The sequence below is a fragment of the Rhinolophus hipposideros genome (assembly GCF_964194185.1).
Source record: "Rhinolophus hipposideros genome assembly, chromosome: 18".
NCBI lineage: Eukaryota > Metazoa > Chordata > Mammalia > Chiroptera > Rhinolophidae > Rhinolophus > Rhinolophus hipposideros.
The window spans coordinates 17,097,818-17,114,933 of record NC_138064.1 but is presented as its reverse complement, the minus strand read 5'-3'; positions in this window follow the sequence as shown (position 1 = coordinate 17,114,933).

Below are 17,116 nucleotides of genomic sequence, written 5' to 3'. Positions count from 1 at the left end.
ATAAGCCACAGAAGTCAAATTTCAAATATCAACAGCTTTAAAATACAATGTCTTGAAGCAGATTTCTTATCAGCTGGCTATGAATTAACATTATCTTGTAAATTTTTAAGTTTTGTTCAAAATTAGTAATATAGAACTATACTTTCAAAAATCTTAATTCTTGACATTTTGGTGTTTTGTGGTTTTTTTTCATTATTGGAAAAAATAATAATACATATACGTAGTTAGACTTTTGTGAGACCAATCTCCAGATTTTAAAAAGTTTTAGTGTTTCAAATTTAATCAGTAAGTTTAAGTATTTGTTTTAGATAGTTTGTTTTGATGTTATTTTATTAAAATATCCTTCCAGTCCTTTAATAAATTTAGAGATTTAGGGTAGCAGTATTTAAACCAAATTTAAAAATTACAATAAAACTTAACTAACTAGAATTTTATGCTTGACCAAGCCATTTGGATGGAAGGTTAGTGAAATTTTAACATTTAAAAATTAATTACACTATCATAAAATTAGAACTTGTTCTGAAAAAGTTAAAGGCTGATACACAAATCTAACATGACCAAAACTAAAATATCTCAGCTATACATATTTAGACACTATAGTGATATTTTTAAAACATAAACTTGTTTAAAGTTCAAGACACATAACTAGTCTTAGAATATGCAGTATTGAATTACTAATGTCATTACTAACATAATTACTAACGTAATTAGTAATGTAATCCATTAAGAGATACTTAACATTTAATTATAGTTTATTTAAGAGCTATTAAACAAGTCTATAAATTTAGTGTCAGCCAGTTTGATGTGCACTAAATGTTTTAGACTTCCACCTGGAATTAAAAAACACCAGTATTTCACTTGTTAAAAATTCATTAATATATACTTCAATTTAAAATATTTATATTAACAGTTTAAAAATAAAACTAAGTCCCCTCTTTAAAATCTTGAATTATTTCCTTTAAGTTTACAAATCAAATTTCTGTATTTGGAGAATATTTTAATAAGATTTTCTGTAAAAATTCTAATTTTAAAGATAAACAGCATTACAAATTGTCATTTACAAAAATAGTCATGGGAATGTAAAGTACTGCATAGGGAATATAGTCAATAATATTGTAATAACTATAGTGTCAGATGGGTACTAGACTTATGGTGATTGCTTCATAAGGTATGTAAATGTCTAATCATTATGTTGTATACCTGAAATTACTATATGTCCACTGTAATTCAAAAATAATTTTTAAAGATACTTTAAATAAAAAATAAACAGCATTTTGAGAACCCAAAAAAGCAGTTTAAGAACACCATTAGGAAAGATAAGAACATAAAAAATTAAATATTAAAAATGAAATATTTTAGAAATTTTTAAGGAAATTTTTAAAACCAAAAACATTTGGGGGAAAAAGAACACTAACAGAAGGAAATTTTGAGTGCTGAACTAGTCCCAATTAACATAATGTATTGCGTACATGCTATTTAAAAGGAGTGCTCTCAGATTCTCAGAAGTTGCAGGGTGGTTTTTCTTTTTTCAGTTTTGGTTAAACACTGTACAACATATTTCTTCTTTCCATACTGATGATGGAGGCAAACCACACACTGGAGTTTTCAGAAATCAAAACGATCTGTAGTAAGTACTAATAATGAAACCTAACAGTTGTAATATCCTATTAATAACAAAGACATTTAAACAAGCTTTAATATATTATAAGCCCAGATATGGGTAAACATACTTTATTCCTAAATCAAGACTTCTCTATTTTAATAGTTTTGAACTATTGTATTGCCATAATTCCCCCACCCCAGCTTCCACAGCACCTTTAAAACTGCTTTTTAAAACTTCAAAACAGTAAGGGACAGAACTGAGTAAGCAATATTTTTTCTAAAAAGTATACATTCACAGATAGATATATACACACACACACACACACACACACACACACACACAAATCTTTCCCCCAAAACACAAGAAACTACACAGTGATTGCATTTGGGGGCAAAGAAAAAGATTTTAATCATTTTTATGGTTTAAATTTTGTCATGCAACTGCATTTTAAAAAATCCTCCACACTTTAATTACCATTGAAAAAAACAGGTTTGTGGTATATAAACCAAAAAGAACAAGACAAACAAATGAGAAACAAAAACTCATAGACACAGACAATAATTTAGTGGTTACCAGAGGGTAAGGGGGTGGGGGGTGGGTGATGAGGGTAAAGGGGATCAAATATATGGTGATGGAAGGAGAACTGACTCTGGGTGGTGAACACGCAATGGGATTTATAGACGATGTAATACAGAATTGTACACCTGAAATCTATGTAAATTTACTAACAATTGTCACTCCAATAAAATTAATTAAAAAACAAAAAAAGAAAAAGAAAAAAACAGGTTTGCTTCATTCCTGTGGGTGTTTTGTAGTCTATTATCTCAAGAAGATAGTTTGAGATTCCATTTGATTTGTTTCTATACCACTTGCCAAAAGACGTAAGATTAAACAGAAACACTGAAGAAATCTATGACAGTGCTCTAGCAATTTCACGCATACTATATATAGTTAGTGCATCAAAATGCAATAGAGCGGGAAAATGCCTGATCATGAGCTAAAGTTAGACCTGTATGGGAAAAACCTGCACGTGATTACCAATTCTTATACGTGATGCACACACCAGACAGCACGTATTACACATTTTCAGCTGCAGAGCACAGTGTCTGAATTTGGACTTAATGTGTCATATATACCTGAAGAACGACCTCATTTTTTACTAGTTGTAAGACATTACCAGAAGAGAGTCAAATATGTTAGACATGTTGCACTTAGGCAGCTAAAGTCTGTTTTCAAGTGAAGTGCAAAGCTGCTCATCTAAAATGAAACATAAACATGCAAAGATTTTCATCTAGTACTACGGACACTAGATTGTCATAATCATTTTTCATCTGTGCCAAATCATACCTTTAGCTCACCACCACAATGCTAAAATCTAAAATACCTTTTACTTTAAAAACCCTCACTCTGACAGAGCAACAAAATAATAGTAACATGTTATAATCCATGAAAGAATGAGTGAGTCCATGTTAATATAAATAAATGGAGGAGAAAGCTTTTCCTTAGAGTAAAATTCCAATTAATAAATGGAGGAGGAATGACAAATAGAAAGTCACCATTTGGCAGCCACTGCAATAATAATGCTTTCAGATAAGAATCATCAATGAATGCTAATTTAGTAAAAGTGTGATGAAAAACGGGATCTTTATATTGTCTCAAAATATCCCTGACGGGGCGGCCGGTTAGCTTAGTTGGTTAGAGTGTGGTGCTCTCAACAACAAGGTTGCCAGTTCAGTCCCCACATGGGCCACTGTGAGCTGCGCCCTCCACAACTAGAGTGAAATAACTACTTGACTTGGAGCTGATGGGTCCTGGAAAAACACACTTAAAACTATATATATATATATATATATATATATATATATATATATATATATATGTATATATATATATATATGTATATATATATACATATATATATATGTATATATATATACATATATATATATGTATATATATATATATATCCCTCACAAGATTCTTAACGCAAAGGAGAAAATAGTAACTTTACATAGGAGAAGCCTGGCAGATACCACCTTCACCAGCTGATCAGAGTTAACATCTCCATTATTGGAACAAAATCCATGAACACCTCGAGCCTCCTGAGACAGTGGTTCATGGAGGAAATCATCACTTCTGTGGTATTCCACCAAAAATGCATAGCCTGATTCTAACCACAGGGAGACATCAGACCGACCTATATGAGGGACAGTCTACAAAATATCTCGTTTACACTCTTCAAAAACATAAAGGTCATGAAAGACAAATAAAAGACTAAGGAATTATCCTAGATTGATTAAAAAAAAACTCACAAAGAAACATCTCCTAAATGCATTATGTAATGTTGAATTGGATCCAGGGTCAGAAAAGGACATTAGCGGAACAACAGGCAAAATCTGAATAACACCTGTGCATTAAACACCAGGATATCAATGTTAATTTTTTTATTTTGATCATTTTACTGTGGTCATGTAATACAATGTCCTGGTTTTTATGAAACACACATTGAGATACTGAGCTCTGCAACTTACATTCACACGTTCCAGAAAAATTACAGTCAAAGTTAACATTTGGGGAAACTGGATGAAAGGTATATGGATAATCTGTACTGTCTTTGCAACTTTCCTATAAATTGAAATAAAAAGCTTTAAACAATCCTTCCCTTCCCTTTAAACCACAACCCCTCCAACTACCATCACATTTCTCTGAGACCTGTACAAAGCATCACTTTAAAGTCTATCCACGCTTGCTGTGTCGACCTCCTCTCCATCTTGCCATTCTTTCACAAACCCATACCATTCAAGGTTTCAGCCCTACTGCTCCATCAGAATTTCACCTGTCAGGATACCAGTAGTGACCTGTGGCCAACTCCATCCTCATTCTATTCTCCATCATTTGTCACTGTGGATAACTCTTCCTACCGAAACACCTTCACAAGGGCCTACAGGTATTTCTTTCAAGATTCTCCTACCTCATGGGCCTGTCCTTGGGCTCCATCACTGGGGTTCCCCTCCCCTCCCCTCCGTACCTGTGGACCTCTTCTCCTCTCACCCTCCTCCTCCACTTACACCTATTCACTGTCCTATCACCACATGTCTAACAAGCATCTCAGACTTAATCCAGCCAAACGGAACTCATTGTCTTCCCCTCCAGTCATCCTTGAAGTTGCTTGTGCCAAACTGTCAAGGCATCCTTGGTTCCTCCATCACTCCCTTCACCCAATTCCTCCACATTTGCAGTTGGCTCCATCTTCAAAGTAGAAGATTCTATCCACACGTCACCACTACCATCGTGTCAATAGCCCTGGCACCACCTCTGACCTGTATAATTGTAATTTTCTCCTAACTGGTCTCCCTGGTCCCACTCCACCCACCATGTCCTATTTGAAGCAGCGAGTTCCCTGTTAAAAATAAACCTCAACAGAACTGTCCCTTCTAAAAACCGTTCCATGGCTTCCTCTCATTCCATTCCTAGCCACCCACAGCAAGCTCACATCCTACAGCTCTCCTCCTGCTGCTCTAATCCAACCACAATGGCCTCCTTATAGACTAGAAGGTGGTGAGCATGCACAGGCTTCAGTGCTTCCTGGGCTTGCTGTCTTCCCCGGGCACCTACCTAGTCCTCTAATCCCCTTCCCTCCTATGAGCCGCTGCTCGTGCAAAGCGCCTTATTGGTGAGGCTTTCCCTGATCATCAACATGAAGTAACTAACTGTCCCCATTCCTCCTTACCATTTTTGTTGTTCTCCATAACCTTCAGCATGCCTCACATTATATATGCATGTATATGTATATATAATGTATATACATGTATATTCCATCTCTCCTCGCTAAATCAGTGCTGTCCAATAAATATAATACAAGCCACATACACCAATTTCCTAGGAGCCACATTCAAGTAAAAAGAAACAGGTGAAATTAATATAAAATTTGAGATATTTTATATTCTCTTTTTGAACTAAGTCTTCAAGATCCAATGACTTTAGTCATACGTCACTTCTCAATTAGGACTAGCCACATCTCAATTCCTTGACAGCCACACGCGGCCAGGGGCTGCCCTAGTGGAGAGCACGGTCCTAGACCTTAGGCTTTGTGACAGCAAGTTCTTGTCTTCCCGAGACTAACACGGTGCCTTAGCATGCAGTAAACAGTCGAAATTGTGTTGAATGAATCCTTTAAAAACTGCTAAGATCCGAGATAGGCAAAACAGAACCATTTGAAAAAGAAAACGTACTAGCAAGCTACTAAGCTTTCTCAAACCAGAAAAAATATATATATTCAGAACATAAAGGACTTGGTGAAATACCATGAAAGGTCATTGTTGTGTTATAACTCTTGAAGGGGGGAAAAAATTATTGTCTAAGCAAAGTACCTCTCCTGTGATAGGAACAAAAGTAGCTATTTTCTGAGGTTAACCAACACTTAGGAAGGACAAGGAAAGCTAGCTGAAATGTATCAGAGGTGGGACTCCTCACTTGGTCACCCTCACAGATTCAAGGAGTCACCACAGGCTTCAAGCTGCAAAATACTGAAAACATCAAAATATCTAAACATCAAAATATCTAAAACACCAACTTTGATGGTGCCCCTAGATTCTAATTAATTTCTTTAACATTTTAGGGATAACAAAAGGTAATGAGGCTGGTTCATTTCCTTAGGCAAGACCTGCAGTCAACAAATCCCATTCCCTTTGGTTTGTGGAACTTAAAACATGACTGTGGGTGCCCAAATGTCCAAACTCACTTCATTTTGCTCCTGTGTGTTTGTTTGAAGTGCTCCCTAACTGCTTAAATATTTTATCTTTCGCACACCTACAATCTTCCTTTGTGCTTAGTTTCTTACTTTTTCCCCCCTCTTCCCACACCTGCTTTTCACAAACTGACTTCTGTAAAATTCCTGATCAAGGCTAACATGCCATGAAGTTGTATGAAGTCCTCACTTGCTCTTGCCATCTGCTGTGTTATGATGTAAATATCTATTCACAGGAAGAGCTAATCCAACTAATTTCAAACACCACATTCGTGCAGAGCTGCAATTCTTAATGTATATAGTATGTGGACTCCTGGGGGTCCCTGAGACATTTTCAAGAGGTCCAAGAAATCAAAACTGTATCATACTAAGTTGTTATTTGCCTTTTTCACTGTGTTGCCATTGGCACCGATGGTGCAAAAGCAATGGTGGGTAACCTGGAGCACGTGAGCATGAATGAATGAAGGCAGTAACGCTGAAGGACATAATCCAAGTTTCATTTTTAAATGTTCTTGATGAAGTAGTACAAATCATTAATTTTCTTAAGTGACTCTTGAGTTCGCATCTTGTGAATATCTCTGTGAAGCCAAGGGCAGTATGCGTAAAGAGCTTGGGTTACATTTTATGGTTGTCTGGAGAAAAAGCACCGTGTGCAGTTGTTTGAACTGCAAGATTAAACCAGCCACTTTATTCACGGAGCACCATTTTCACTTGAATGAGCTTAAGACAAAGTATTTAACCTTGAGTATCTGATAGACATTTTCTCAAAAGAGAAGAGTCAGCCAGTCACTTCTATAAAAACTCACGGTATTTGTTGCCAATGACTAAATTTGAGCTTTTGAGTAAAACAACAGAATTTTGGAAAACTTTTCTACCACCGTGAGCTCTGACGGTTTCCCAATACTTACAGATTTAAAAAAAAAAAAAAAAGTCCAAAGTGCAAGAAAGACCAATGGATTTTAATGTAACAGAATTCAAAAAATTCACTGATATGACTTCAGATTCCACATTTCAAAGAGCCTTTAAAAAATTACCACTTGTCAAGTTTTGGTGCAGGAACAAAGAATATCCACATCTATCTAAAAAGACTATTAAAATATCCCTTTCCTTTTCTAACTATACATACCTGTGTGAGGCTGGATTCCCAGCCCCCCCCCCTCCCCACCTGCCCATATACTTCAATCAAAACAACGTATCACAATAGACTGAATGCAGAAGTAGTTATAAGGATTCAGCTACCTTTTAGGCCAAACATTACAGCAATTTGCAAAAATGTGAACCAATTCTACTTTCTAATTTTTATTTTGTTTTTAGAATTTTTTTTTACAAAAATCTGTTAACAAGTAATGGGGTTTATTAGTTCTTCATTTAAAAATAATTTTAAACATTATCCAGTTGATTGCTAATGAAACAAACATAAGCTCTTTGGGAGTCCTCAAGTTTTAAGTGTCAGAGTCCAAACCAAAAAGTTTGAGAACCATTACTCCAGAGTACAAAACCATTAGCCTCCTCCTTCCTCAGTCAGTTCCTTTTTGCAGAGATAACCACTCTTTTCTGTGCATAACCTTCCAGACATTTTTGTTTTTAAACAGACTTGTGCATAAGAGTTTTTTCCAAATATCTGCCTTTTTAAAGAGCTCTTCCATAACTTGCTTTTCAATTTGCTCTTCCCATGGCAGCTAATATAAATCTATGTCATTCTGTATAACAGCCACAAAACATACCGCAGTACAGTGTGTTAAAATACCGTACATTTTCTTTGGATGGACATTTACGTTATTTCCAACTTTCTATTAAACACTACTGCAAAAAAATGTCTTTTTGCCAAGTATTTCCTTGTAACAGGACACGACAAGTAAAATTGCTAGTATGGAGAAAAACATTAAAGAAGCCTAAAAGTTAGAAATTGTTTAACATTACTTCAAATGTCTCTTAAGGCAAAAAAAAAAAAAAAAAGAAAGAAAGAAAATGAAGAGAAGGAGTTCTACCTATCTTCCTCCTTTTCAAAACTCAACTTTTGAAAGCTCAAAAGTCAGTAAAAAGAAAACAGAATTTTGCCAAACTTATCTACCATCATGAGCTCTGACAGTTAGTTTCCCAGTACTTACAGGTTAAAAAAAAATAAAAATAAAAATGGTAACTACAAAATGTCCCAGACAGTCAAATTAAGGCTAGGGATCGTCTTTGCTTGGAAAGTAGACAATGGTGAAAGTTCCAGATTATCTGTGTAATACCTGTTAAAATGTAATAAATGATATAATAAAGCCTACAGGTTTATCTGTATGTTATTATGGACTTCTACCCAAGACCTTTTTGCTGAGCCCTGCCTGGTGATTTGGAGCTCTTTTATAATATTGCTGATTAAAACTAAGCTTAACAAACCACACAAAACCATGGGGACTGAGCTGTTTTCCAGGATATTTGGTTGAAGGGTATTCACACTTTCAGTTCTAACAGATACTGCCAAATGGCCTGCGGAGAAGTCTTTGACAATTTACTCTCTAGCCATGTGAGTGCTCATTCCTCCGCATTCTTGCCAACACCAAATATTATCAATCTCGTTCACTGTCCCCAGCCTGAGAGGCAATGCTGCCATTATCACCGGCATATTCCTAATACTAACTACTAAAACTGGGTTTCTGTTCCTTAAGATTGGCTTTTCAGATATCCCCTTCTGAACTGCAGTTCTTCTCCTCTGTACATTTTTGTGCAATGTTGTCTACCTCTTTGAAATTAACAGTTCTTCAACTCCTCGTCTTTTTTTCTTTTCTTTTCTTTTTAAACAGTGCGATCTCTCAAGATAATTTCACAACTAGACACATGTTAGGGATCCTAAGACCTACACGTTTAAACATAAAGTACAAATTCTTAACTTATTTGCAACGCAGAACTCATTCGAACAAGGAAACGTGGAAGCTACATGAGACGCAAACCATGGGATTACACAGGGATACACTCCTCACTTTTTTCCAGTTGCCCCATGAAAATACACAAGCTAATTAATGAGTCGATACCGCTTAGGTGTCAGATACTCCAAGAAGTCCTTTACAAACATGATCATTCAGCTCCTAACAACCTGGTGCAGTGAGTTTTATTGCCCTTATGCATAAACAGAGAGGCTCAGAGAGTGTTATCAGTTCGCCAGGATCACACAGCTGAGCAAGTGGGGTCTTGGTGCTTCCTAGCAAGCTGTCCCCGGCCCTCCCTATCACTGTGCTCTACTGCTGCCCCTAATTTTGCTGTCAACAGTGTGTGCATGTATGTAGATGAGTCTAGCTCATTTTTCTCCAAAGGTTCATTACATTATCTGAGGTGCTCCAATAAAAATCGGATACCACCAGTGCTTTAATCATCACTATTCACGACTGTCTTGTCATAGCTGACCTTAAAAAGGTAACACAGGCTCAGTCCGGGTTCCTTGGTCCTATCACAACTGACCCTAAGTACCCCGGCAGAGGGTACCCTAAGAACAGCTTTCAACTCCATGGCATGTTTTGGGGGGCACAGTCCTTCCCAGGAGGTACTTAAGAGGTAAAAGCAGTTCGACACAATCTCTGCTGTGCAGATCTCAAAATACACCTGGGCAACAAGCCTTGCATGATAATACCAGATGACGACCTGCTAAATTATACTGACTGGGCCTCTAACCTCACACACATGAAGAATCAGAATAATATACCTCGTTTCCCCGAAAATAATACCTAGCCGGACCATCAGCTCTAATGCATCATTAGGAGTAAAAATTAATATAAGACCCGGCCTTATATAAGACCTCATCTTATAGTAAAATATAAGACCTGGTCTTAAGATTATAGTAAAGTAAGACCGGGTCTTATATTAACTTTTGCTCCAAAAGACGCATTAGAGCTGATGGTCTGATTTTCAGGGAAACACGGTAGCCACGCCTCAGGCTCACAGGCTGCTCACACTGCTGCCCCTCGAGGCTCAGCCCCAAACTCCATCCTCTGAAGGGGAGCCTCTCTAATCCCAAACAGCTTGTAGTGCTCCTCTCCACTCCCCCAGCCCACACACATCAGGATATTTCACACACGCCTCGGCTCCTGTGGTCCCTTCTGTCTTTCCACCCCCATGGCACACGGGTCGCCTCAGTTTGCCTGCACAGCCCCATGTGAACCTTATCCCTTCCTCTCTGAACCTATCCCTGGCTGATGAACCAATACCAGCTAAGCCTGCTGTCCCCCTTCCTGTGTTTCATGTTTACAACTTCTCTTTACCTGCAAAGATATGCTTCCACCTTCAGGATGACCACGTGACACTGAGCCACTGCTGGTGTTGAAGATAAAAACGTCATCCAGGGACCGAGACAGAACGAAGGAAAAGCCACTGAACTCCAGGTTCTCTTTAGAACAAGTGTCTTATTCTTCTAGCCCCTGAAACCTAGATGGAACTATGAGCACAAGCGCTTGTTAAACTAAAAATTCATATAAGCCATAGGGAATTAATTCATTTCTGAAACTCGAAAAATAAAAAATAAAAAAGTAAATGCAGAGATAGGTAAACTAGCACACAAAAAATATGGAAATTAAAATTTTCAACCACATGTATCTCTCCAAAGAAAAAACAAGAGCTCCTCCTTTCTTGCAAGAACAGCTGACTTTAAAAAAAAAAAAAGACATCTGTGGATTGCTGGGGAGAATGCAATCACTTGTCGAACAGTTTTAATAACATCAACAGCTTCTATTATACTTTCCAATCATCATCTGCCCAGCTTGAGTGGCAAGCTGAGTAACACTTTGTTTTGAAAACTAATTTTTAATTAAATTTAACCTCAAAATATAACTTAGTAGAATGCCCAGTGCAAGAAAATATTGTGAGTTTCTAGGTAAGATCCAAAATTCAAGGTGCTAAGTATGGGAAAACATAAACCCTAGATATTCAAGCTATAAGTTATGAGACCTAAACCTTTGTAACTTTTGACTTAATTTTTACACACAAGGGGCACAGATGATTTGGAACCTAGACTTGTCAGAATTAGTACAACATCTACAGTAGAAAGAATAAGATGTTCCTAGAATGATAAGAGTCCTCCATGCTTGAAAAGACAGTTTTTAACCAAACAATCTCATTGCACACTTCACTGAAAACAGCTCTGTTGGTTGTCAAATTATGACTAACCATGTCAATATGTTAACTTAGTGTTTTGGGCAGAGACTTTCACATTTAAATGTGCGTGTCTTTTTTTGACATAGTAATTCCCAATCTAAGAATTTACCTTCTAAGAATAAACAACCCAGAGTCCTATGACATACATATAAATATGTTTGAGTGAAATTACTATAAAAAGAACAGTTAAATTGTTGCACACCTATGCTGAACAATGCAACTGTTTAAAAAGAGTGAACTATTTGTACCTACACTGAAGATTCTTCAGAATTCACAATTCAGGAAAAGAACAGATTATATCAACAGAATGATTTCATTATTAAATTAAAAAGTATTTGTGCATGCATGCAAAAAAAGAATTTCTGGAAAATAATATACCAAGCTACCAGCTATAAGACCTAGGAAATACATGGGTAAAGGGAGGATTGAAAAACAAGTATGTTCACCTTTTCCTTCATGTGTTTTGAATTAATTTGAATGTTTGCATATGCAAAAATTCATCAAGCTTTTTATTTAATACTTACACACTCTACTGCATTTAGGTTATTCCCTAATAATTAAGAAAATAATTGCTCAATGAAAACAAAAACAAAAGGACACCACCCACAGATGTCTACTTATATCCCACATCCCAAAACAGAAGAAAGATTTTTCGTATTTCTATTATCACCACCAAATATAACCTACATCCATCCAGCCTTTGCTTTTTGAATCTCAAGGGGGAGAATAAAACAGCTGCCCTTAGAGTGACTACTGAGTGATGCTGTATTGATGATTTACACACGTTGTCCCCACAACCCCATAAGGCATCACTTCCATTTTAACCTCCCCAGGCCTCGATTTCCTCAACCTGAAACATCATGCATTTAGAAAGTGGAGTCGGGATTCAAATCCAGATCTAAGATCTCCTATCCCACCTTCTTCTTCAGATCAACAAGGGCACACGCGGCAAGCGTCAGCCTCGTAATCAAGGGGTTCCAGCACAACTTCTCTCTCCTACTCGCCCCTAATCCTTAACAATGCTCCCAAGTTTAAGAGACTTCCTTCTGCGAGCCAGGATCCTGCTAATGTTGGTAACCATCTGGGACAAGCAGGAGACTCCGCTCCAGACACCCTACTTCTTTTGCAATCGAAAACACGTCCCATCAGTCACAATCACCTGCCTGAGACAAAACCATGGCGTCTGCTTCCTCATGCCCTCTGTTCTACTCTCATATCTCCTTAGGCACCCCCAACTTCTCTGCGATTCATTTATATTAAGGTGAAGCTGCTAAAAACTACCTCCAAGGAAAAAGTCGTCTCATTTTTTTTTTCATCTTAAAACAAAGATGTCTGTGTATTTTATTCTGTAGTAAGCCCCAAATTCCAGACTACCTGTTCCTGTCTTTTTTCCTACAGGAAGACAATAAATCAACCCTTCAAAAACGCCAAACAAGATTTCTTTTTTCTTCCGAGAAAGCAAGAAACAGGACATCTCTGCTCTGACTTGCCATTGCAAACATCATCAGGCTGCGGTGTAAGCTACTTTGAGGATTTGACAACTTAAGTGGGAGGAATGAAGGCAGGGCCCAGTCAGGGACCTGGAAATGGGTCCCACTAATCACCTGCAGCGCCTTGGGCAAGTTCACTTCTTCTCCTGGGCTTTGTGCAGAATCCTTTGGTAAAGCAACTAATGCCACTAAAAAAATCTATTGTGCTACCTCATTTTGATTAGTTCTCCTTTCTTCAATTACTTAAGTGTTTAACCTATTTTCAAAGTAGTACTCTATTGATCAAAGGACTTGCATAGACACAGAAAGTCTTGAGTCAGCTGTCTCAAAATCAATTGCTCTAACACATCACCTAGTTTTGGTGACTACTATGGCCAAAGAGAATTCGTAGTTTGAGGAGGAAGCTACTTTACCAAAGACCAGATGTTTAAATATGCAAAAATGAGGGTTACAAAAGGTTTCTTATATTTCTTATAGCTAACGTTTTATGAGCAAAATGGAAGAAATGCTTCACTTATTCCAGCATCTTAACATCACAAAGCAATTCAAGTATTTTAAACCTAGCCCATGATATCCATAAATGTTTTGGCCAATAGTTTCAACCTTTGTTTGTCAAATCATTGAGTATTTAGACAAGAACATAGAGAAGCACTGGACTTGCTCTACACTGTTTTGGAACCAGAAGATTTTCCAAGTATATATTAATAAAAAGCAGAATGTGTTGTCTATACGCAAGTAGGCTCACAGTCACCAGAAGTGTTGAAACAGACACCAGAGAGTAGGTCAACTGTCATAAACAAGTCTTGTCCATTCAGCAAGAGGATCTACTCAACTCAGACTCTTCCATCTCTAGCAGGTGATAAAATAAACATGCTCATAGATGTTTCCAGAAAGAAAATGAACTAATATCCTAATAAACAAATTCTGCAAGAAAAGGCTACATTCCAGGTTGCTCCAAAGTTCACAGATCACTCTCCATCTATTTACAGCAGAGCCAGAAGGCTGAGGCTTAATACCACCCCCACTGGCTTATTCATTCATCTGACTCTGAAACTCTCAGTGGTGTGCTACACAGTTGGTGACACTCTCCTTCTCCACAGGCTTTTCTCCCTTATCTCTAAGGTAGAGCTTGCTCTGCTTGCTTTCTTTCCTCACTGGCTTCTTTCCCTCTCCTCTGCTGGTCCCTCCTTCCTCCCAGAGCACCAGTCTCAGCCCCTTGGTGATCTTATCCAATTGCATGATTTCAAATACCATAAGCTAACGAGGCCTCTAATTTTCACCTCTACTTCCCACCTTCCCCTGAGCAACAGACTGATATATTCAGCTGCTCAACTTCTTCACTTACATTCCTGATTTCTCATAAGTATCAGAAACATAATATGCTAAAAGTAAAGCTCCTGATGTCTACCCAAAAATCTATTCTGCCTCCAATGCTCTCTATTTTAGTAAGCGACATCACCTTCCACACAGCTGTTCTGGCCAAAAAAAAAATCTTCTGGCCATCCTTTACTCTTCTCATACCCCTCACCTAATCCACCAGCAAATCCTATTGGCTGTTCCTTAGGAAACGAGAGACTGACCACTACTCATCACCTCCAAAGCTAGTACCGTTATCTCTTGCCAGGCTATTACAATGGGGATTGGCTCCACATTTCTAGAGCGAAATGCAATTTTCAGATATTTTACATTCCAAGCATTTTGAATGCTCCTCTAATTTACGGAAGATAAACTACAATTTATCTCCCGCTCCTCTAATTTATGGAAGATAAACTACAAAGATGGCCACCACCAACTCCTCCCTCTCTGTGCATGGCTGCCACTTTACCATCAAGAGGTCAAGTCGGCGTCCATACCCCGTTTGAATCTGTGCTGGCCTTGTGACTTGCCTCGATCAACAGAATGGGAATGGGATAGAGGGACTAAAGTGCCAATTCAGGACCAAACCTTTAAGAGGCCTAGCAGCTTCTACTTTCGCTTGGGGTAGCCAGCTACAGGTTACTACCAAATGATGCGATGCCATAGAGAAAGGCCAGGACAAGCACCAAGAGGCCAAACACATGCGTGAAACCTCCTTACACCTTTTAGCCTCGCTTAGTAAACGACCCATAACGGCACCAGCTGGAACAGAACCAACCACCGAGCGGACCCAGAGAATCACGAATAAGTTGTTGTCTTGAGTCACTAGTTTTGGGGGCATCTGTTAGGTAGTAGCAAAAGGTAACTGTAACATCATGACGGCAATGGAATCCACTTCCTAAGCAACTATCTGATAATGCCAGAGATTATTCTAAGGACTTAGGTCTCTTTCAGCTCACAGTTCTATTCGAGTCCTCAAAGAATAGTTTCACCATAATTTAAAATTATTTCCTAATCAAGTTAAATGGTCTCAGGATAATTTTCTAAAATGAATAATTTATATACTATGTGTTTCCCTTCAGGGCAACAAAATCCACATAGTATATTAGCATTTATAACTGTTTATTTACCAATACTGAACACTTGCCAAACAGCAATTTCAGACCATGAAAAATTATACCCTCAGTTTTAATAGAGCACTGCAAACTATATTTGCCACCAGCTTTCAAGCAAAACCCTGGCAGTCCAAGTCAATTTTTAAGTGTCAGATTTACGGGGTAGAGACCTAACTAAAACTGCCAATCCTACCCCTTGGTCACGCTACCACACTGCCCCCTCCCGTCTTATGGCTTTAGAAGCTTGAATCAGAGGCAAGAGTCGATAAAGACTAAGAATAGCACAGACTCTCTCCTTCCTCCAAGACCAAACCAACCACCAGAGTTACTGAATGGATCATTCATACCTTTCAAAAATGTTACTGCTAGAAAAGTTGCTGTCTTAATATGGCTAGAAACAATTGCTTTAAATACATCATCGAGGCGGCTCAAAGCTTCACACAAAATCCCAGACCCAGAACGACACTTTAACTGGAGTGGTGGGGCTCATAGTAGAATTTCAGAGCCTGACATAGATCATTGCCCTCTTGCTGACTGCCCACAAGAGGTACCAGTGCAAAAACAACTGCACTGCCATACGACAGAAAAGAAACACAAGTTTCTTACCAGGGAAATCACAGATCTCAGTAATTCCAAAAGATATTTTTTAAGCCTTAGCTGGTCATTTATGTCAAGCAGAATAGCAAAACTCAGAACAAGATTATGCCCCTTATCATGTATTATAATGGCATTTGGTATGAACAGAGAATGTAAGTGATCACACAAATCAAAAGGAAAGTGAGAAACAGAAGCCAAGATTCTCGATTGCCACCAGCTCCAGGCTCAGGTCAAGTTTCCATAACATCTTCCTTATTACGGTGGACAGCCACACACATGCTGCTTAACATTGATTTTTTTGTTTAAATCCTAATAAGGCCAACGTTAAGAAATCACTGAAACTCCTCAACTGTACGGAGAAAACAATACGAAATCAAGAAAAATCTTGTTGGCTACAATCACTTAAGCAGTCATGCATTACTGATCTTAAACTGAGCACCACAGAGATAACCCTGCTTATGATTCTTAACCAGCCAGGAAAGTTTCAGAACCTCACATCGCTACACGTGTGAGAAATCTCCCTAATTCACAAGATTCACCTGTACCACACTGATACACAAGGAGCAGCTCAGCTCTTCCTACCTGCATTTAAATGGTCAGCATTACAAACAGCTTTGCTGTTTGGAGACAACAGGATCAGATGCCCAGGTCTGGGCACATGGCTGGTTGTGGTAGCACCCTATTCCACACTTCACAGCTATGAACAGGCAGCTCTAGCTTCTAAACAGCCATTTAAAACAAGATACGTTTAAAACCCCGGTAACTTTTCTACATGCTCTGTCTACCCAAATTACTTGGTAAACATAAGGGTCTAACATGGAGATAAGTTTTTCACTTAATTTTTTTTTTAAGGCTACAAACAAACAAACAAAAAAGGACATTTGAGCTTGGCCACCACAGTCTGGGTTAACATTCTTCCTGGGAAAATATTAACTATAACATGCTACGATTTTTTTCCCCCCCCGTTATTCAAATATATTTTTGGCTACATATAATCCTAATCAGTGCTGACAGTGAAACCATGAGGAAATTTAAACTATAGAAAACTGAAAATGTTAAAAAAAAAATTCATAAAAAAGTAATG